Source organism: Vulpes vulpes, chromosome 9 (assembly GCF_048418805.1).
Source record: "Vulpes vulpes isolate BD-2025 chromosome 9, VulVul3, whole genome shotgun sequence".
Lineage (NCBI taxonomy): Eukaryota > Metazoa > Chordata > Mammalia > Carnivora > Canidae > Vulpes > Vulpes vulpes.
In genome coordinates, this window is record NC_132788.1 from 70,074,881 (window position 1) to 70,096,872 (window position 21,992).

Here is a 21,992-nt window from a genome sequence, read left to right on the forward strand (position 1 = left end):
TCCAAAGTCCCCAAGTCTCCTTTACTTAAGAGATCTGAATAAATATACCTACCAAATGCAAAGGGAGGAATAATAGGAATACTAACAGGAAAATCTAAAGAATTTTGAAGTACATTAAAGCAAAATGGGCCTTTGGGTCCTTGTTGGTTGTTTGCTTTTTTGCTGGGTGAAGAAAGAATCATGAGTGAAAAAAACATAAATACGTAGTGTAGGTATATTGAATGAAACTAGACTCACTTAAGGAAACAAAACACAGAAGGAGAGAGAAAGCACACTAGAGGGAGAAACGGAACTTGCTCAAAAGCAAGAGGTATTAAAGGCGTATGAGACTTGTCCACTCAATGTACAGCACACCTACAGCAGCTGTTCAGAATCAGGTAAACTCAGGTCCTCAGGCCTTCCTAATACAGACATCTTATGCTCAGGTTATTTAGCATTTGAAAATAATATTTTTCACACAATGTGGCCCCTAAAAGCAAACCTATGACTTCAGTAGGTGCTTAGCAAAGGAAGTAGTGACCTTTTCCAATCCTGGAGGAAAACTTGGCTGCATAAGAATTATTTAGAGATAATATGTCACAGTGTCATTGGTAAATAAGGGATAATGGTATCTACCTTGCAGGATAGGTTTGAAGGATAAGGAGTAACACGTATAAAATGCTTAGTTCAGGATCAGGATCTAGAAGGTGTTCAGTAACCGGAGGGGCAGCACAGATCCATCAACATTACCAACCAGAAGCAGTCAACAAGGCCAGGAAGAGCACTTACTTGATCAGACCATCACTCAAACTCAGCCAAGAGGATGAAACCACATCACCCCAATGGTGACGTAGGAAACTTGACAACTGCTATATAAGCTGCATGTGTGAGCAGTTATATGTCTTATTCTCACAAGACAGGAAATGATTCCTTTAATAATGTTCTTTTGCAAGCTTGTAAGTTCCTTAAGGCCAAGAAAAAAAAAATCTTTTTCCATCCCTGGGACTCAAGCACAGTGGCTGTCAAAATGTCAAATACTGGTTGCTTAATAAATGCGCATTGAGTGAAAATACCTATTTGATATGTTTGTGTTGTGTGTATGTCTGTCTATGTGAAGTATATGTATTTGGAATCAAGAGTGGCTATTTTTTTGTTTTTGTTTTATTTTATTTTAAAAATGTACCTAATCTCAATGAATCTTCAAACAGTAGAGATTTTTTAGTGATTTTAAAAACAGAATGAGAGCACCTCAGCTTTCTGCCAATATTTGGGTCAATACTCTTTAAAAAATGGGAGAGAAAATATCTCTCTTTCTGTCATCAACTAGCATTTGCCTGGCAGGAATGAGTTCTTGATTCAAATTACTGAAGTCTTTACACTCAAAATATGTACAGGATGCTCAATTCAATTTTTTTGAATGAATATAGTATCTTTTAAAAAGAAAATGATATATGATGCATATAATATTCCCTAGAATACAAGCTGGTACCACAATAAAAATGAGCACACAATAGAAATTCTTCAATATGCTTAACATAAAATGATGCACAATAAAATGACTATTGGGAAAACTATGATCAATAGCAAAAGTTGCTTTGGGAAATTATTTATAAGCAAAACCTTATATAAGCAATATGAAAATGTTGAATTTTGCACTACATGTTAACTAGAATTTAAATAAAAATTTTGGGAAAATACTGAATTTGTTCCTTTTAATGTATTTGAAAGAATACTCTGAAGAAAATACTCTCTATTTCTGATCACTAGTTTCAGTATGTGTTTACTCAAAAACAATTGCTGACCCCCTACTAAAGGTCATATATGATTTTTCTTCTAACATTAATTGAAGACATAATTTGTGCTGCATGTTGCACTAAACAATTTATCTGTTATTCACAAGTGCCCTCTAATTAAGGTACTACTGACCCTAATTTTATAAAAGATGCAAAGAATTCAAATAGATTTAGGTGCCTGTACAAGATCACAATGAGAATGAGTGGCACAGCCATGATGTGAACCTGTCCATGTAACTGGAAGCCCATAGCTTGACGTACACTAGCCAGACTTCTTTATTCCATCATTCATATAATATACCTTGAGTTAGAGAAATAACTACCATGTAGTCCTTTTCTCAATCTCCTACTATTTTTAAAAGTCATACAACCAACTGTTGAAAGGAGCCTAATAGCGTCATGTGGAGAAATTTAGAAAGAATATTCCAGGGCAAGTCAGAAGACCATCTGAATTTTATTGCTAGCTCTATCATTAATTTTGCTTATTAACAGCAAGTTTCTTAACCAGTTTTGGTCTCAGGAGCCTCATTTACAATATGAAAATTCTAATAATTGTTTTTTTTATAATTTCTTTTTGCCTTAGAAGTTTATAATTACAGGAGAGGGGTGCCTGGGTGGCTCAGTTGGTTAAGCAGCCAACTCTTGATTTTGGATCAGGTCAGGGTCTCAGGGTCCTGGGATGGAGCCCTGTGTTGGGCTCCATGCTCTGCAGGGACTCTGCTTGAGATTCTCTCTCTCACTCTCCCTCTTCCCAGCAGATGTGTGTTACATGCATATTCTCTCTCTTTCAAATAAATAAATAAATAAATAAATAAATAAATAAATAAATAAATTTAAAAAGTGTATGATTACAGGAAAAAGTTGCTCTAATAATGGAGCTGAAGAGAGAAAGAAAATGACAAAATATTCGAAAGGCTGGCATCACAAATTTTTATACAAGATTAAATGATTAGAAATCTATACTAAAGATAAATACACAGAACAGATAGATCAAAATGAATAAAATCTTGAAGGATACACGAGAGGTGACTATAGTTATGTTTTCTATAATCTTGGACTTTTGTAACTTAAAAGAGGAGAGATTCCTCAGAAATAAATTGAGAGTAAATCATATACAATAGAATTCTATTACTAAGCCTAGCTTCCAGAAACATCGTGACCTATTTTTGGCAAGCACACTCAAAGTTTATAAACAGAAAACAGGGTTTATATCCTACTTTCAGAGTATTTGAGACTCTACTATTTGAGAATATTGTGAAGAACTAATACACCTGTCAAGAACCCTTCCCTACTCTATGGATGGCTGACCTACAATGACCTGGATCTGACCAATGCTATCAATTACACTCAGGAACTTTGGGGTTTTGAGCCAGTCCAGCATGTAGCACACAGCAGGTAGTCAATAATTATTTAAATGAATGAGCTCTGCTACTTCCTGGCTGTGTCACCTTGGGGGAAATTATGCAACTCCTCGTTTTCTCTGCAATCAAATGTGGCCAGGATTTATTCTGTTGCTATCTGAGAGGTAAGGATCAACATGACTGATACCCTACAGGATACCCTACAAGATAAACCAAAGGAAGCCAAAACCCCCACAGGATTTTCTTTTCCTGCTTTCCCCACCGCCGCCTTCCAGGCTAAGCTCGAGCCAGTGGCCTTCTGGCCTAGCACAGCTTTGGCCATGGCCCTCAATGATGCTGATGTGCAGAAGCAGATTAAGCATACGATGGCTTTTATTGAACAAGAAGCCAACGAGAAAGCAGAGGAAATAGATGCGAAGGCAGAGGAAGGGTTCAACATTGAGAAAGGTCATCTTGTGCAAACTCAAAGACTGAAGATTATGGAATACTAATTAGGAAAAGCAAATTGAGCAGCAGAAGAAACTTCAGATGTCTAATTCGATGAATCAAGCAAGGCTCAAAGTCCTCAGAGCAAGAGATGACCTTATTATAGACCTACTAAATGAAGCAAAACAGAGACTCAGCAATGTGGTAAAAGATACAGCCAGGTACCAAGTGCTGCTGGATGGACTGGTCCTCCAGGGTTTGTACCAACTGCTGGAGCCCCGAATGATTGTTGCAGGAAACAGGATTTCCCTCTGGTAAAGGCTGCAGTGCCAAAAGCGATTCCTGTGTACAAAACTGCCACCAAAAAAAGATGTTGATGTCCAAATTGATCAGGAATCCTACCTGCCTGAGGAAAGAGCTGGTGGAGTGGAGATCTATAATGAGGATCATAAAATAAAGGTTTCCAATGCTCTAGAAAGTCGGCTGGACCTCATAGCCCAGCAGATGATCCAGAAGTACAGGAAGCCTTATTCGGTGCAAATGCCAACAGGAAGTTTTTAGACTAAACCTTTGGGAGAAGTAGAGGTCGTCCACTGCTCTCCTGCTGTGGCTTGGAAGTTTCTGATATTTGAAGAAACGAGATATCTGTGTGGCTTCCTCTTCGCCGTTCTCATTGTCTGTATTTGTCAGTGGATACTCTGTGTAGCTAATGCCCTTATCCTAATTGTTAACAATGAGAGAAAGTTTCACTTCATATAATTAGGAAAGCTCTTTCTTAGCTTTCCTGTGCTAAAAGTAGCACAACTTTCATTGGCTTCTGTAGCGTGAAGGTGAGGGTATCAGGTGGTGGTCACAGGAGCTTCGCCAAGTCTCCGCTCTTCCTCCAGTCCTCTGCTTCCAGTTCTGGAGCCTAGAGGTGATGTGTACGGTGTTCTCTGCTCTTAGGCTTAAAGTGCATGGGGGCCGTGCATTCCTCCTGGCAGTAGTCGCTTCACCGCTAACCTGTTTGGGCCTCATTTGTAAATGTGATTTAAAACCTAAGCCATGCATATGTCTTATTTATTAAAACAAAAGGTTTGGGGATCCCTTGGTGGCTCAGAGGTTTAGCACCTGGCTTCTGCTCAGGATGTGATCCCAGAGTCTCGGGATCGAGTCCCACGTCGGGCTCCCTGCGTGGAGCCTGTTTCTCCCTCTGCCTGTGTCTCTGCCTGTCTCTGTGTCTCTCATGAATAAATAAATAAATAAAATATTTTAAAAAATTAATAAAACAAAAGGTTTACGTAGGAAAAAAAAAAAAAGGATCCCCTACAAGAATCCCTCTCAGAGAAGAAGCTTCCTCATAAAGAATTTAAGGCAGTATCAGAATACCAGGGTGGTAGAGCAGGAACTGAGGTCACATGCCACATTTACAAGGCACAGGACCCTCATGGCACCACCTGTTGTCTTCCAACCATGAACACAAAGGTAGCGGAACCATCCTGGAATCCAAGATTCAACCACATTACCTAGCCAAATTACAAAGCTTGGATTAGACCTCCATGACACCAAGGAAGAAGCTGCTATTTTTCCCAATCATACAACTTAAAAGTCCTATATATCAGAGGCCGAAGTGCCTTTTATGGACCTTACCCATTCCCTGTTTGTCATCTTGCTGTATGCTGAGGAGAGGCATTGTTTATTTTCTCAATCCTGTCAATTATACTATATCAAATGAAATCATGTTTGAAATGGTTTTGAAAGTAATAAGCAAAAATGTCAATATTTTATGTTAAGAATAAATTAAATAATCTTTTGGATCTCAAACAGGATCTAGCTCTGATTTTATATTACTTTCTACTACAATTGTACATTGTCTCCCTAGGAAGCACAAATGTCACTAACAAATCTGCAATTCTGAACACAATTGACGGAGGAGCACTTTGCTTTTGTATATGATCCAAAATGTATGGGATAATAATCTCCTATATAAGAAAAGCAAAGCTCCTTTGACTAAAGACTGATCAAGTCAGGTGGTTGTGGTCAAGTTAATACCAAGGTCAGGCTTATTCAGTAATGATAATGGGATAATTTATGTGGGGCTTGCTGTATGTCACACACTGTTCTGTTTTGTATTATATGAATTCATTTTATCCTTACAACCCTATGAGACAGGCACTTCACTTTTTGCTTTTAAGTTCCTCATTTTAAAGATAAGGCAACTGAAGCACAAAGAATTTACATAATTACAAAACCATCTCTCCAGGATACAGCCTTATAATCATGATAGTCTCAAATACTACCAAAGGTATTGTCATAGCCATAAGAACATTTTCAAACCAGACTGTTGTTCTTTAGGGCTGCAAGCCTAGTGAGCACATATATTTTCAGTCATGACTAAAGAATGAAATTCCAAGTCATTAAAAGTCATACTAAAGTATATATGAAAACTAGCCTGAAAGTCTTTCAGGCACATTTAAGTATGAAAACAAGTCAATATCGCTATTATTAGGACTTTCCAAAAGCATCATACAAGGGCATCTTTGTTCATTCACTCAAAGTATTCATTACTTGACTGCTCTGGAGTCCGGCACTGTGGTCAAGGCACACCCATGAATGGAGAGCCCTATGTCCCTGAATAGGAACTTGTCTAAACAAATCCAATCCCAGGATATTCCCAATTTCCTGCTTGAGCCATTCCACCTGTTGCTTTGGTCAGAGTATTTACTCAAACAGCTTTCAACCCCTGATCGGCCCCCACTGTTCTTGCTCCATTGGCCTATGGGCCTCAGAATCTCTGCCTCCCCCTCATCATCCCCAAAGCACACCTAGGGCTATACTCTCCCTCAAAAGAAAACTAAGTTTTAGTACTCTATCCACATTCCCAGTATTTTTCAGTACTGTCTGTATTTTAGTATTGATAGTTATTTAGGGTCTCACACCATAGTGAACTTTAGGATACAGATAATTTTCAAGTGGTTTTACATGCCAGCCATGAGAAACTCATTTTTTTTAACCTATGATTTCATGTTGGAAAGGCTCCGAAGGACATGGCAGTTGGTTAAGGTGGATAACTTGTGGGTTATGTTTTTGTTTCCTTTCTTTCTTTTTTTTTCTTTATTTTAAGAGTAATAAATGTCCACTGTAGAGATCTAGTAAAATACAAAGTTATGTACATACATACACACATATGTATGTATGTATATGTAAATACACACACAAACACATAGCATATATACAATAAAATAAAAATCATCTGTCAAAAACTACTAAGTGCATTCCCCCCAGTTAATATATCAATATTCAGCTACTGTTATAGCTCACATATGCACATATACATACAAATAGGTAAAAAAAATAAATAGGTAAACATCATATACTGTGTATCTTTATATAACATTATAAACATTTTACCTTACTGAAAAACCTAACACACCATTTTATGTTCTTCTGCTTAAGCCAATCTTCGCAAAAATAGAAAACTTGCTTGTGTTTAGATAACATATTGATATATGCTCAAAAATTAATGTAAAATCATTTTATTTATAACAATAAAATTTTGGTAACAATCTAAATGCTCAGTAATAGAGAAATAATTAAGTACCTAGAATAGACTGTGTATTAGATGACTTTGTAGATCAAAAAACTGTATTTTCTTTTTTTTTTTAAGATTTTATTTATTTACTCATGAGAGACACAGAGAGTAGAGACAGAGAAAGAGAGAGAAAGAGGCAGAGGGAGAAGCAGGCTCCATGCAGGGAGCCTGATGTGGGACTTGATCCCCAGTCTCCAGGATCAGGCCCTGGGCTGAAGGTGGCGCTAAACCGTTAAGCCACCCGGGCTGCCCAAAAAACTGTATTTTTGAGGAATATCGCATGCTGAGAGAAATGTCTTATGTTACAGAATTAGATGAAACAAAGCACTACAAAATTTTGGATGGAATATGAGCTCAGTTTTGCCCCCCAAAAAATATGTATCTACAACTTCATGGGAAGTTAACACTAGAAGAGACAAGGAGAGATTAAAGATGATCTAATTTAATAAATTTTTTTAATGATCATGAGTTATCTTTTGCATCAAAATAAACATGCATAAATAAAGCTGCACAGTTATTTGAGCTAGGTAAGTAAATGGGGCTTAGTTGATGAAGCTATGAAAAAAAGAATGGCATTCATGGTGGGGGGACTCACTATGGAATATCAGGAGAGAAACTGAGAAGCCTAGGAAATCAGGACATAGTCACCAAGATATGTGAAGTTTGAGAGGCTGAACATGGGGGCTGAGAGCAGGTAAAACAGACATGAGGCTGAAAAGCTGGATTACAATGACAGTGTGAAGAGCCTTGGGTGTCATGCCTAGATAATTAAATTTCATCTTGAAACAGAAGACTATTGTGGATTTTTAGTAGGAAACTACAAGTTCAAATTCATGTGTCCAGTAATTCCAGTTCATATTTTTGTATTTCTCATAAAACTCAGGTTTCCAAGGATACTGGATGTCTTGGTTCATTGGGAAGTAAAGAAAAAGGGGAGAAAAGAAGTGAGAAGAGAAAAATTCTTCCTCTAAGGTAAAGGGCTCAACTCAACATCTTAGACAAAATCAGTTGAGTTGAGCCCTTTACCTTAGAGGATGAATTTTAAGTGGTCCTTAGTTCCTTTCAGAGAAGGTCTTTGAGTGGAGAAGGGATTAAAATAGCTCAGAAAATTCTAGATATGATGTAAAGTTAAATGATAGGGAACACAAACACCAACTGTGGTACTCACTAGCTGTATCCTTGAGTAGGTCACAACCATCATGAACTTCTGCATCTTCCTTTTTTTAATTGGTGCTAACAAAATCTGCCTCATCACCTTCGCAGAGTGGCAATAAGATTTTATAAATGGTAAGCCACATAATAGAGATAATGTCAATGAAATCAGTATGTCAAAGCAATATGTGCATTCCTATGTTAATTGAGGCATTATTCACAATAAGCAAGCTCTAAACTACCTAAGTGTCACACACACACACACACACACACACACACACACCCTGAAATATGATTCAGCCATAAAAAAGAAAGAAATGACAGATGCATGGGTGGCTCACCAGTTGAGGGACTGCCTCTGGCTCAGGGCATGATCCCGGAGTCCCTGGATGGAGTCCCACACCAGGCTCCCTGCATGGAGCTTGCTTCTCTCTCTGTCTGTATCTCTGCCTCTCTCTCTGTGTGTCTCTCATGAATAAATAAATAAAATCTTTAAAAAAGAGAGAGAGAGAGAAGGAAATGTTGCCATTTGCAACAACATGGATGAACCCAGAGGACATTATGCTATTGAAATAAGTCAGACATTAAAGGACAAATATAAACAAACAAACAAACAAACAAATAAATAAATAAGAAATAAAGGACAAATACTGTAATCTCATTTATATGTGGAATCTGAAAAAGTCAAATTTATAGACGCATAGAGTAGAGTGCTGGCTGCCAGGGACTTGGGTGGAGGTGCTTATAAGGAGATGCTGGTCAAAGAGTACAAAATTTCAGTTATAAAATGATTAAGTTCTGGGAAGCTAATGTACAGCATGGTGACTACAGTTAATAATACTTTATTGTGTACTTGAAATTTACTAGGAGAGTAGATCCTAAATATTTCTACCACACACACACACACAATGTAACTATGCAGGGTGGTGAATGTGTTAATTAGCTTGGTTGTGGTAATTATTGGCAATGTATACGTATACAAAATCATACTGCACACTTCAAATATACACAATTTCTATATGTCAATTATACCTCAATAAAGCTAAAAAATAAAACATTTTAATTAAAAATAGATAATGTCTAACAACCATTATTTTATATACACTCACTAGTAAATGGAGTTTGTTGTATAAAAAAAAATCTAAGTACAAAACCTAATTTGTAAAACTATGAAAATAAATAGGTAAGCAGCAGAACATGACTAAGTTACTCAATAACTAAAAGAAAATCTAGAGGCATCTGGCTGCCTCAGTCAGAAGAATACCAACTCCTGATCTTGGCATTGTAAGTTCGAGCTCCACACTGGGTAGAGAGATGACTAAAAAGTAAACTTAAAAGAATCTAAAACTGCTTCAAAAAGATGTAATAAGATGTCTAAAAATTGAAGGAGGCTAGTTATTGATAGACTCTAAATGTTAACTATTTAACTTCTAACTTACTACAATAAAACGCTAATTCCTATTAAAGGTAATGCAGAACACAATATGCAAATTCAATGACAACTCTCAAAATATCTTTAATATGGATCAAATTGATTCTGTAAGAAGAGCTCTAGGAAACTGTGTGCAAATGGAATGATATACAAACATAATGGTGTTACTCCAAAGACCAAATTAATAATTTGCAACATCCTGCCAATATGTGGGCTGAGGCCATGACTCTCCAGTGCCTCCACCAATGAGTTCAGTACAGGATAGATGCCAACTACTCTTGGTTATAGAGATGAGTATGTGAATTCTAAGCATAACTTTCTGGTCAGCCAGTAGAGGTTACCAGGTCTTTCACTCCTGCCAAAAAAGTCAATCAGAAATATAACAAGATTCAAAAATGTTTGACATAAAGAGTAGAATATCATTAGTGACACTTTGGAAAGTATTTATTAAAATACAATTCCTAATGGGTTAGGTAAGTTGAAAGAATAGTAGAGGATGACACCAACACAGTTGTGATGAGATACATTTGAGATGATAGAGAATAAAAAATTAAAGATACACTGCGAGTTGAAAATTTTAATTAACAATTTTTTCAGATACTAAAAGTCAACATTTATAAAAATATTACATTTAATGCAGTCCTATTTCATAAAATGTAGAAGTTCACCTGTGGCGTAGGTCTATTTCAGTTTTCCATAAATGTGCATCTGCAATTATCTACACATTTCAAGCAAAAGAGGAATAGACGGTGGTGGTAGTGGTGGTGGTGATGGTGAGGAAAGAAAAAAAGTATCTGCCTTAATTATGGGAAATAACAAAAATATATTTTTAAAAAATATTAGGGAAAGTTATTCAGATCTCCAATCTGCATTGATTTTCTTCCCCAGTAGAATTTCCATTAGACAAAAACTCTTAAATATAAACCAATAAATAAAACTCACTCTTCAGGTACCCAATTCTACAGTACCAGTGCTACCAATTAATGCAAAATGGAAATTGGTGATGATTTACCTAGGTAAGGGGTTCTTACCCCCATGAAGGTCACTGATGCATTTGAGAATCTGGAGAAAGCTAAGGACTCTACCCAGAAGCATACACACATCTTCATGCATATACTGTATTGAACAGAATTACAATGGTTTCAAAAATTACCTCTGATTTGGATTACTGGAACTATTCAATATAAAAATGAATATTCATCCTCAAAACTGAGAACTAAAATCTGTTCTAATTGTCTAATTGAATTTTATTGCAAACTACCTATATTTTAATATAAAACCTTACTTTTTTATAACACTCTAACAAAGATTTGTTTCATTTAATCCTTAAAACAAGTTTGTGTTAATTTGTTAGATTCATGTAAAAAGGAGGGAAAATAAAATGTAGAGGGTTAAGTTACTTCTTTAATATCACTCACAGCAAGTGACAAAGGTCAAGTGTAGAACCCAGTATTGTGATTCCAATTCCAGTCCTTTCTCAACAATGTCATGACCCGATTTCTATGTCATAAAAACAAGTGGTGTATATACTTTGAGAAGGTGCATAGTTTAAAATGACACAAAACAAACTCAGTCCTTCACTAAGAAAGGAAATCTTTATCCTTTCTCTTTTCTTTTTTCTTTCCTTCCTTTTCTCTTTCTTTCTTTTTTTCTTTTTTTCATTCTTCCTTTCTTTCTTTTTTGCAAATCATCAGCTGGTGGTTTGTTATGAACCAGTGAAGGAGCTGTGGACCAGAGCTTCCCTACTCAGGATTTTGTCAGTTTTAAGCATTTGCTTTCATCTATTTCTGTTTAACATGACACAAAAGCCTGAGAGAACCACCACTTCCTTAGTCTCTCCACATAATCCGGGCATCATACAGGAGTTTAAAAGACATTTTATTCTCTTCATTTTAGAGTGAATGCTCCAAATTTATTATACAAGAGATCCTTTGATCCTTCAGCAGCAAGCCCCTTTTTGAAGTTCTGGTAACAAAGTGTTTAAGAGGGTTCTTCCAGGAGGGGCCAGTTGGTCACTCAGCACACACTTTAAGTACTCACTTTGTACAGCTCCTTATTGGATCTTTATAATGCTGCAGAAACTCCCGGTGGGGGAGAAGGGAGAGGGAGGATCCACCCAAAGCAAAGCAAAACAAAACAAAAGCGGCAAAAACTAAGAGGTGTTCAACTCCTTTTATTGGAGGAACCACAGTGATATGAAGGGAGGAAAATTTTATCTAATCGAGTCTTGGATGGGGGTAGTAGCTATGGCCTAGGCAGGTAATTGATTTGCAAATTCAAGACAAGAAAAGTGTAAGGATTAAGGCCTAAATTGCATGCAATCAACATCACTTTCTGTTTTCTCAACAATGCATATTTTGAATCCAGCTATAATGATCCCACTGAAATCCTAATAGGCATTTCATACCCACAAAGGGTGGGTAAGCTGTAGTAGTTAAGAGCTGACCTAATTACCTGGAAAATTCAAGCAAAAAACCCTTTTCTCTATTTGTTCCGTATAGACAAATATTTCAGGAAATATGAGGTTCTAGAGATCTACATCTTCTAGAAACTAGACTCTGTTCTGAGTAGCCTGCTTGTCTTTGGACATTCACATTTTTGGCTTTGAGAAATGTAATATCCTCAGGTTACTTCTTGCATGGATCATTCACAGTATAGCTGGAATAGATGCAACTGAATTGCCTGAATTGCTTCTCTATTCTAAGGAAAGACTTGGGCAACTTATCGATGGAGGCGTGGGGAAATTGGCCAGTCAGAAAATGTTTTGTGAAAGGCATTTTCTCCTGCCACTTTGTTTCACATCAGTGCTCGAAATTATGAAGTTTCTGAAGGACATAGCAATTGGAAAAAAAATTAGGAAAAACTTATAATAAATTATGTCAGGCATAAAACATGTCGGTAGAAATTATAATTAATAAAAAGTGAAATGTTACACTACCTTAAAATAGAAAGCAGAATCTCTCTTACCAACAACACATGGGGCTAATACAAAAATCAATGTTCACTGTGCTGGTTGGCCGCAAAATTACACAATTAATCCTGTGTAAACTAACCTATCAGCCATGTGCACTGCAGGATTCCTGATAACTATTAGGCTGCACAATCTATTAAAGAAAGAGAACTTTAATGAGATCCCATGAGAATCTAAAAATTTAAATCACTTTTTTTTCCTCTCTAAAAGAACATTTTTACTCCATTTAATGGACATTACTTTCCATATCTGATACACATATGGTCAAATCCACCATTAAAACAATCATCAGGAACCAGAAAGGCAGCCTATCTTGAGTTTAAAATATGCTACTGAGGTGATTTCAAAGTAATAGAGGATTTAGAGCTCTCCATGAAAAAGATGCCACCTTATCTTCCTCTTGGCTTTGATAGCAATCTATTGCTATACTGTATCACTGGGCCTCACAAGGGCTAATGAGCCAGTCTAAAATTGTATTACCACACAATATACTATGGGAAGATATGGAGTCCTATGTGCATTTAGTTATGTAAATTATAATCTGCTTAATTCCACTACAAAAATAAATAGAAATAAGGCAAATATTTAGATATGATCATTTTAAAAATACTGTCCCTGTTACACAGATACATATATTTATACAACTGAGTATATGTAAAAATGTCTTATTCATGTGTAGGTATCCCACTGAATATTAAACATCTAAATAGACAATTATGCTCAATTTAAGCAGAAACATAGTTGAAATATTTTTTTCTGGTGGGATGCCTAGGTGGTTCAGTTGGTAAAGTGCCTGACTCTGGATTTTGGCTCAGATCATGATCTCAAGATCATGAGGTGGAGCCCCATAATGGGCTCAGTGCTAACTGTGGAACATGCTTAAGGTTCTCTCTCCCTCTTCCTCTATGCCCTACCCCAGCTTACATATGCACTCTCTCTGTCTCTCTCTCTCTATATATATATATAATATATATTATATATATATGATACATGAGATAAATATATATGATACATAAGATATATAAAGATAAATAAATATGTGTTGCATATATATTTATATATATACAAATATACACACACAGAGAGACATACATACATATTTTTTAAATGATTGTGGTAAGTCTTCAAGGGCCTTTTTTTTTTTTCAATTCTTAGATTGTATGTAATTCCATCCAAAAGCATGCCACCTAGATGGAGACTAAATGATTCTTCAAACACTCCTCTGTGCTTTCATTACATACTTAGTTGAATTGAAATTCCTTTGAAGAAAGCATATCATTATTAAAACTACACATTCCAAAAACATCATTAAACTTAGTCTCAACTTCTTCTGAGTCCTGATTCTTTCATCTTAATAGCAGTCTTGATTTATCAAATCCATTCAGGCATTGTTTATCTTGATTGCAAAGCTGCATACCAAAATAAATAGATGCACAGCTTAGATCAATCTATCAATTGATAGATGGATAGATACATCAGGGCATTAGCTGCAATAAATCGAAGAGAGAAAATAAGAAGTCCCGTCAATCATCTTTCTTGACCCAGTATGGTTTGCTGAAAGAACCTCAACCTGAGCCTACAACCTCCCCTGATGAGCACTGGCTGGTTTCCTTCCCTTTGCCCCACTGCTGGAAGCAAATATGACAAAATGCAGATACTGCAATAAAATCACTAACGGGAAGCCCAAAATAATGAGTGCAGGTATCAATAGGAGTTGACAAATAGTAAAAAGTAGACAGTGAGACCAAAAAAAAAAAAAAAACTCAGTGGAGAAAACAATGTAGATGCACAAAGGAGAACAGTGTGTCTAAAAGGCTGGAAAGCCCCTAAACACTAAAAACAAGCTGACATTTCTGGTGTGATTTGTCTGTATGGTAACTGTAGTCCATGTCCACACATGCTATTATCACCACAATTCGCTCTGCTTCTGAAAGCTTTTGATTTCAATTCATGCCTTTTGTTTCCTCTCTCCATTCATATTATCACCTACTACATTTCAAAGTGATGTGAACCTTTTAGTCTTTATTTCCATATAAAGCAATTAAGAATGTTAGAGAAAAGACAGGGGTTTTGTTTGTTTTTCTTCACTTAATAATATTCTCCCAGCCTGGGAGCATGGCTCACTATTGCACACACAGTGCTATTCTGGACTCAAGCTCCAGGTCTACCTTTGAGGGACTAATACATCATTTCCTGTTTCCCCATTTCCTTCTCATAACTTTTCTATAAAAAGTGAGACAGAAAAAATATTTTTTAAAATGAGTTACAAGACAACTTCCTGCTTTGATTTAATAGACGGACATTCATATGTAGTGGTTATTAAAGTAAAAGTAAGGTGGGCATGGGTAGGAGGAGATAAAGAACATTTATATATTCTCAACCCTGGTAATAACTACATGTGCTACTTTCTTGTGTGACATAAACACTGATTTTTTTTTAAGATTTTATTTATTTATTCATCAGAGACACACAGAGAGAGGCAGAGACACAGGCAATGGGGGAAGCAGGCTCCCTGCAGGGGGAAGCCAGACATGGGACTCGATCCCGGATCCTGGAATCATGTCCTGAGCCAAAGGCAGAAGCTCAACCACCGAGCCACCCAAGCATCCCCATAAACACTGATGTTACCAATGAAGAATTCCTGGTGAAATTATTTACCTGAAATGATAGGCATGAATTAAACTGACATACATTTCAGCTTTCACAAAAATTTTCTCTATTTTCAACAAGAAAATATTTTGACAAGGACTAAGACACCCTTCTTGTTATGTTTTCAAAACTCTCCTATGTGAAATCTATCAGAAAGTACCTACTTGTACTGGATTGTCTACTAAACACTGGGGAAAGGAGGAAACATTTTGGAAAATGAGGGGAAAGAAAAACTACTAGTACTATAAGGTAATATTTTTTTTTCTAACAAGTCATAGAAATATTTCCACTTTAAGAAAGGGCATAAAAGTACTATTTATCTCCCTCATTACCTATTTCACAATCACTCTCTTGATTTTAGATATCAAGAGAAGCACAATCATTGCTGAGTTTCCAGATAATGGTGGTGGCAAAAATATGTATGTTTGTGTGAGTGTGGGACTATAGTGTGTGCAAGTGCATAAGGAACTGAACTGTTTTATATTTGAGCCAGCATTCACTTTGGCTTTATGAGCTGTCTTACAAACGAAAAAAAAAAAAGATATGCTTTAAGAATTAATTTAGACTCCGTCTATTGGGCAAATTTCTTACATTCATTTTCAGATTTCAAAAATGTCAAATTTGGCTTAACTCTAAGAATCGAATAAAAGACAGTTTGATACCCTGTACAACTTCCATCCCAATTCTTATTATTCCTCTGTTAACAATCTTCCTGAGTTAGACTGTAAGCTAAGGTTAAGTACCACTCCAGTTGCTCACCATTGTTCCTGAAGTTAATAGACAATGTGGTATCTTAAGTGCCCAATACTGCTTATTGAAAGAATAAAGGGTTTATGATCTTAATCCTCTAATCAATTAGTACCTCACACAGTCCTTTTGAGTTATTTTAATCCATTTTTTGCACTTTTCTCTTTCATTAAATTTTATTACTTAATGTAGCCAATAGGATTTTTGATAATTCAGTGAATCTAGTAATATTAACAAATGCCACAAGCATATATTTAGCAAAAGCTACATGCCAGTCACCATTGTAACAGTTTTAAAAATAACTCATTTAGTAATTGTAACAATCTTCTGAGATATGTCCTATTCATTATCCATGATACAATGTAGTTACAGTACAAAAATACCACATTCTAAATAGACTACTCCATTAAAAACAAAAGATAGTATAGTGTCCCTACAAAAGTTATTTTAACTCTATGGGCCAATACTTACAGAAGGTTTACTGTATAATATTAACATCATAATGCAGATTTGCATTCCCATAACACTTAAGTATCACTATGTTATACAGTGATCACCAAAATGTGTTGATGGACCAAAACTTTTTGCCAAAAGTTCATTTAATTTCATGCATATTTCAACCAGAAAATAGTTTAAAGGGTGTTGTAATTGTTTGAATAATGGCTTCACAAAATACCTACATCCTAATCCCCGGAACCTGTGAGAATGTTGCCTTACATGGTAAATGGGATTTAGCAGATGTGATTACATTAAGGACCTTGAGACAAAGAGATTATCCCAGATTATGTGAATGAGTCCAATATAATCATAGATTCCTTGTAGGAAGAAGACAGAGGGTATGAGTCAGAACAGGTGATACAAAGGCAGAGCAGAGAAAGAAAAATTGGAAGATGCTACACTGTTGCCTTTGTAGATGAAGAATAGGGCCATAAACTGAGGCATGCAGGTGGATTCTCCAAAATCCAGGCAAAGAAACAGATTCTCCCCTTAGAAGCTCTAAAGGAAAATAGCTCTGCTGACACATAGATTTTGGAGTTCTAACATTCAGAACTGCAAGAAAACAAGTTTGTGTTATTTTAAGCCACTAACCTGGTGGTAATTGTTGACAGCAACAACAGGAAATTAATACAGGTTAAGTAACACAGATGTGTGTAGATAAGAACTTAGATTTTGATGTTGGGAGCCAATTTTTGGTACTTCTTAGGTTCATACATAATATATGCTGCCTTCTAATTATTTTGCAAGGAGATGAAATAATATTATATTCATATACCTAAGTTAAAATTATGCTGCTTCTTACAGAAACCTAAATTTTTAAATAAGATTTGTCACATATGTAGTCATATCATTATTGAGTACACAAAATATTTTCATAAATTAAATAAATAAATATTTAGGTACAATAGACTAGTATCTTGCATAAGTTTAGTATCTTCAGTCTCATCAACTTAATGTTAAACACACAATTTAAACTCACTCTTCAATGGTGTGCTTATCTATATTCCAACGGTAAGCACACTTACAGAATCAACATAATCATTGGGAAGATTACCTGATATACCAAGTACTACTCATACATAAATAAATCTTTGAATGGATGTTAAGTACTGAAGTGTGACTATGTGGTTTATCTCTACTCTTGTGAAGAGAAGATTGAGTTGACTTTTTGTCCAGTCTTTCACAACTACCATGAAATTAAAAATGAAAGGCATGAGATTTCTCTTAGATCTAAGCAAGTTAACCTTTGTTTTTATTTTTAAGATTTTATTTATTTATTCCGAGAGAGAGAGAGAAAGAGAGAGAGAGAGGCAGAGACACAGGCAGAGGGAGAAACAGGCTCCATGCAGGGAGCCCCATGTGGGACTCGATCCTGGGTCTCCAGGATCACATCCCGGGCTGCAGGTGGCGCTAAACCGCTGGGCCACTGGGGCTGCCCTACAGGTCAACCTTTGAATGAGGTTAGGGTCTGTTACCTTTAAACACTCTGATAGGCCTATATTGCAGTAAAGAGCTAAGACCATGTTATTTACCTATCTTCAGTGATAATGTTTCCACTTGAGGATCAAAAAACACATAATTTATGTTCATAATTTTGCAATGTAGCTTAGGAGTGGTTTTATTTTATAAAGAAATGTAGATACAGAAAATATAATTAAAAATTTTTATATAATTGCCACTTAGAATTTTTAAATATTAACATTTTATCATATTTGCCTTAGAATTCACTTTTTATTTTTACTTATTTTTTTTAAAGATTTTATTTATTTATTCATGAGAGACACACACAGAGAGAGAGGCAGAGACACAAGCAGAGGGAGAAGCAGGCTCCATGCAGGGATCCCGATGAGGGACTTGATCTCAGGACTCCAGGATCTACCCTGGGCCAAAGGCAGGCACTAAACCGCTGAGCCACCCAGGGATCTCCTACTTATTTATTTTTTCAGTAGGCTCTACACCCAATAAAAGGCTCACACCACAACCCAGAGATCACAGAGTCACATGCTTTACCAACTTAGCTAGTCAGGCCTCCCAGAAATCACTGTTTAAATAAAGAAAATACAAGAAATTAAATTGAAAGCTCCTTAAATTTATCTTCTAAATTCCATTTCCCTTTACTCCTACAAAGAACCAATATATTTAATTTAATGTGTAAGCAACACATTTTTACACTATTCTACAAAGATAATATAATGTTGCATGAGTATTTTTTAATTCACATAATTGATATTGTTAACACTGAGACAATAGGCCCCAAATGGAGTTGCTTATGTTGAGTCTAAACACACCAAGATTTAACTTAGTCTGTCCCAAAAATGGAATCTTACACCAATCAAGAATTATCTGATCAGCACTCTTGAGGTAATCTGCCAAATAGACCTCCTACTGCCTTCTAAAGGAAAATGACCTTCCCTGAAATAATTCACTTTTTGCTACTACTCCTTGTATGTGTTCCTTTCTGCCTCTAGAAGTCTTTCATAGCTTCTAGTCATTGTATAGCTTCTCAGAGCTCCCTTCTATTTGCTAGATGGGACACTGCCTGAGTCAAGAATCATTGAATAAAGCTCATACGATTTTAAAGACTTACTCAGGTGAGTTTTATTTTTTTAACAGCATCATATACAAGTTATCATTCTGACACTTGCTTTTTATTTCACATAAACTGTTTTCAAAATCTACATTCATCTTTAGTTCATTCACTTGAACTGCTCTCTAGAAGTCAACAGGCATATATTAAATATTTTATATATATTTCAAGCTATTTATCCCCTCTTGATAGACATGTAGGTTGTTTCCATTTTTTAATTTCCTACAAATGGTTGCACAAAGGAGGCTCAATCAGGACAGCATGCAATTCTTGACCTTGGGGTCATGAGTTCAAGCCCCACATCGGGAGTAGAGCCTAGTTAAAAACAAAACAAAACAAAACAAAACAAAACAAAACAAAACAAAAAACGGTTGTACAGAAGATGCTTATATTGTAAGGGATAAAGGCAGGCTGCCCTAGGATGGACCACTTTGGTATGAGGATTATTTTTGAGTTAAAAGCAGTCAAACCAGGCAGCCCGGGTGGCTCCACGGTTTAGCGCTGCCTTCAGCCCAGGGCGTGATCCTGGAGACCTGGGATTGAGTCCCACTTCAGGCTCCCTGCATGGAGCCTGCTTCTCCCTCTGCCTGTGTCTCTGCCTCCCTCTCTCTCTCTCTCTCATGAATAAATAAATAAAATCTTTAAGATAAAAAAATAAAGCAGTCAAACCCCAGCAGATTCAGGAAAAGATCTTTATTTCCCTCAACTACCTAAGAATAAATCAGAAAGAGGATCTGCTCCAAGAAGAGAGCTATCATCATAGATAACTACATTATGTTTGAATTATTATAATAGACAAGGAGAAATCTAGCACGGTCTGTTTGATCAAAGTTCTCTAGGTCCACTGTTATTGAGTGGCTCAGAACATTTCTTTTCCAAGCATTTATTCTTTTTCATCTTCCTGAGGACTGCATGCATTCCCTCTGAAGTTGTAGACCCCTAACCCCTTCTCCTTAGTCAGAAGGACATATATGTCTCACTTTGCCATTTCCACGTTTGTGTGGATTTCTCATGTATATGAAATTAAATCTGATTTCCCTATTATTCTCTGTCTTATGCCAATTTGATTCTTTTTTTTTTTAAGATTTTATTTATTCATGAGAGACATAGAGGAAAAAGTAGGCTCCCTGTGAGGAGCCTGAATACAGGACTTGATCCAATGACCCTGGGATCACAATCTGAGCCAAAGACAGAGGCACAACCACTGAGCCATTCAGGCGCCCCTATCAACTTGATTCTTAGCCCAGCTTTTAGAAAGACTTTAAATAGTAGAGGACATTCTTCCTCCCTCGTAGTATAGTTCCACTTGAGCACATGTGTGAGTACTTCTCTTGGGTAATCATGCAGGTGCAGAACAGCTGAGGTATCCCAGGGTATAAATGTTTTTAATCTTCCTAGCTACTGTGAATTCCTTCTCCCAAAGTGGGTTCTGATACTTTTTACTCACACCAGCAGAGTATGAATGCTCCCATTTCCTGATATCTTTACAACATTCAGTCCTAGATATTTTCACTGTTACAGCTCAATATGCAGCCCAATTACACAGATCCTCAATGCTTTCAACTTAGCTTCACTAAGATATAATTTATATACAATAAAATTAACAAGTGTAAAATGTACAATCCAGTATTAACAAAAGTATAGAGTTGTTTAAACATGACTACAACCGGGGCGCCTGGGTGGCTCAGTTGGTTAAGCGTCTGCCTTTAGCTCAGATCATGATTCTGGGATCCTGGGATCGAGCTCCACATAAGGCTCCCTGCTCAGTGGGGAGCCTGCTTTTCTCCTCCAGCCTCTGCCATTTCCCCTGTTTGGGTTCTCTCTCAAACAAATAAGACATTAAAAAAAGACATAACTACAATCACGTTATAAAATATTTCCATCACTTCAGCTCCCAAACCCACCCACTAGTCCCTGAAATCACTGATTTTATTTCTGTCTCTCCAGTTTACCTTTTCCAGAATATCCTAATAAATGAAAGAATTTGACCTTTTGTGTCTGGCTTCTTTTACTCAGCATGATGCTTTTGAGAATCATTCATGCTATTGCATATGGTCCATTCTTTGTAATTGCTGAGTAGTATTCCATGATACGGATGAACTACAAGTTATTTTCACTCAGATTTTAATTTGCACTGACCTAATCATTGTGAGGTTGATTATCTTTACATGAATTTTTGGCCACCTGAGTTTCTTTTTTCTAAAATGTGTTCTTTCTTTTTGCTTGTTTTTCCATTGTGTTGTCTTTTTTTTTCTTAAAATTTAAAAATTATTCTTTGTTCTCTGTCATTAACTGCATAACTAATAGATTATGTCTTTTCCACATAAATATGAAAATAAACATTCAAAGGCTAAACTTTAATCCTCCTAAAAGAACACATTTAGAAGCATTTCATATTATTAATGTATATGACAAAAAATAGGGTGGGAATTTGGGTTAAAAACAACATAATTGGGTGAATAAGTCAGTTAATCATCTGCCTCCAGCTCTGGTCATGATCCTGGAGTCAGGAGACTGAGCCCCACAACAGCTCCCTGCTCAGTGGAGAGTCTGCTTCTCCCTCGCCCTCTGTTCCTCTCATTGCTCTCGCTCTCTCTCAAATAAATAAAATCTTTTAAAAATTAAATTAAAAAAATAAAATCAACATAATTTACTTGCTATTCAATAACCATTTTAATGACAGGTTGGTTCCTTCCTTGGAAAGGGGGAGCTGGGTACTGTGTTCTCTACTTATCTGGGGAAACAAATACGACATGTAAAATACAGCTAGGGAAAAAAAAACGTAATCGAATTCTATTTGATACAATTATCTTGCCATTTTAATCA

General features: G+C 36.3%; 1 protein-coding gene and 1 pseudogene across 23 annotated transcripts in view; one reads left to right on the forward strand and one right to left on the reverse strand.

The window, feature by feature from the left end:
• The window catches only part of CHL1 (cell adhesion molecule L1 like), a 315,215-nt gene that overhangs the window by 150,202 nt on the left and 143,021 nt on the right, over positions 1-21,992 (reverse strand). For 3 of the 23 annotated variants that reach the window (XM_072720415.1, XM_072720406.1, XM_072720417.1), the window contains one exon: positions 8,624-8,772. The exons of the other annotated variants lie outside the window; for them this stretch is intronic. The gene's annotated coding sequence lies outside the window, so the exon portion shown is untranslated. Of the gene's footprint in view, positions 1-8,623; positions 8,773-21,992 lie in introns of those variants that run through there. 23 annotated transcript variants of the gene reach the window in all.
• Positions 3,454-4,125, forward strand: LOC112913310 (V-type proton ATPase subunit E 1 pseudogene; annotated as a pseudogene).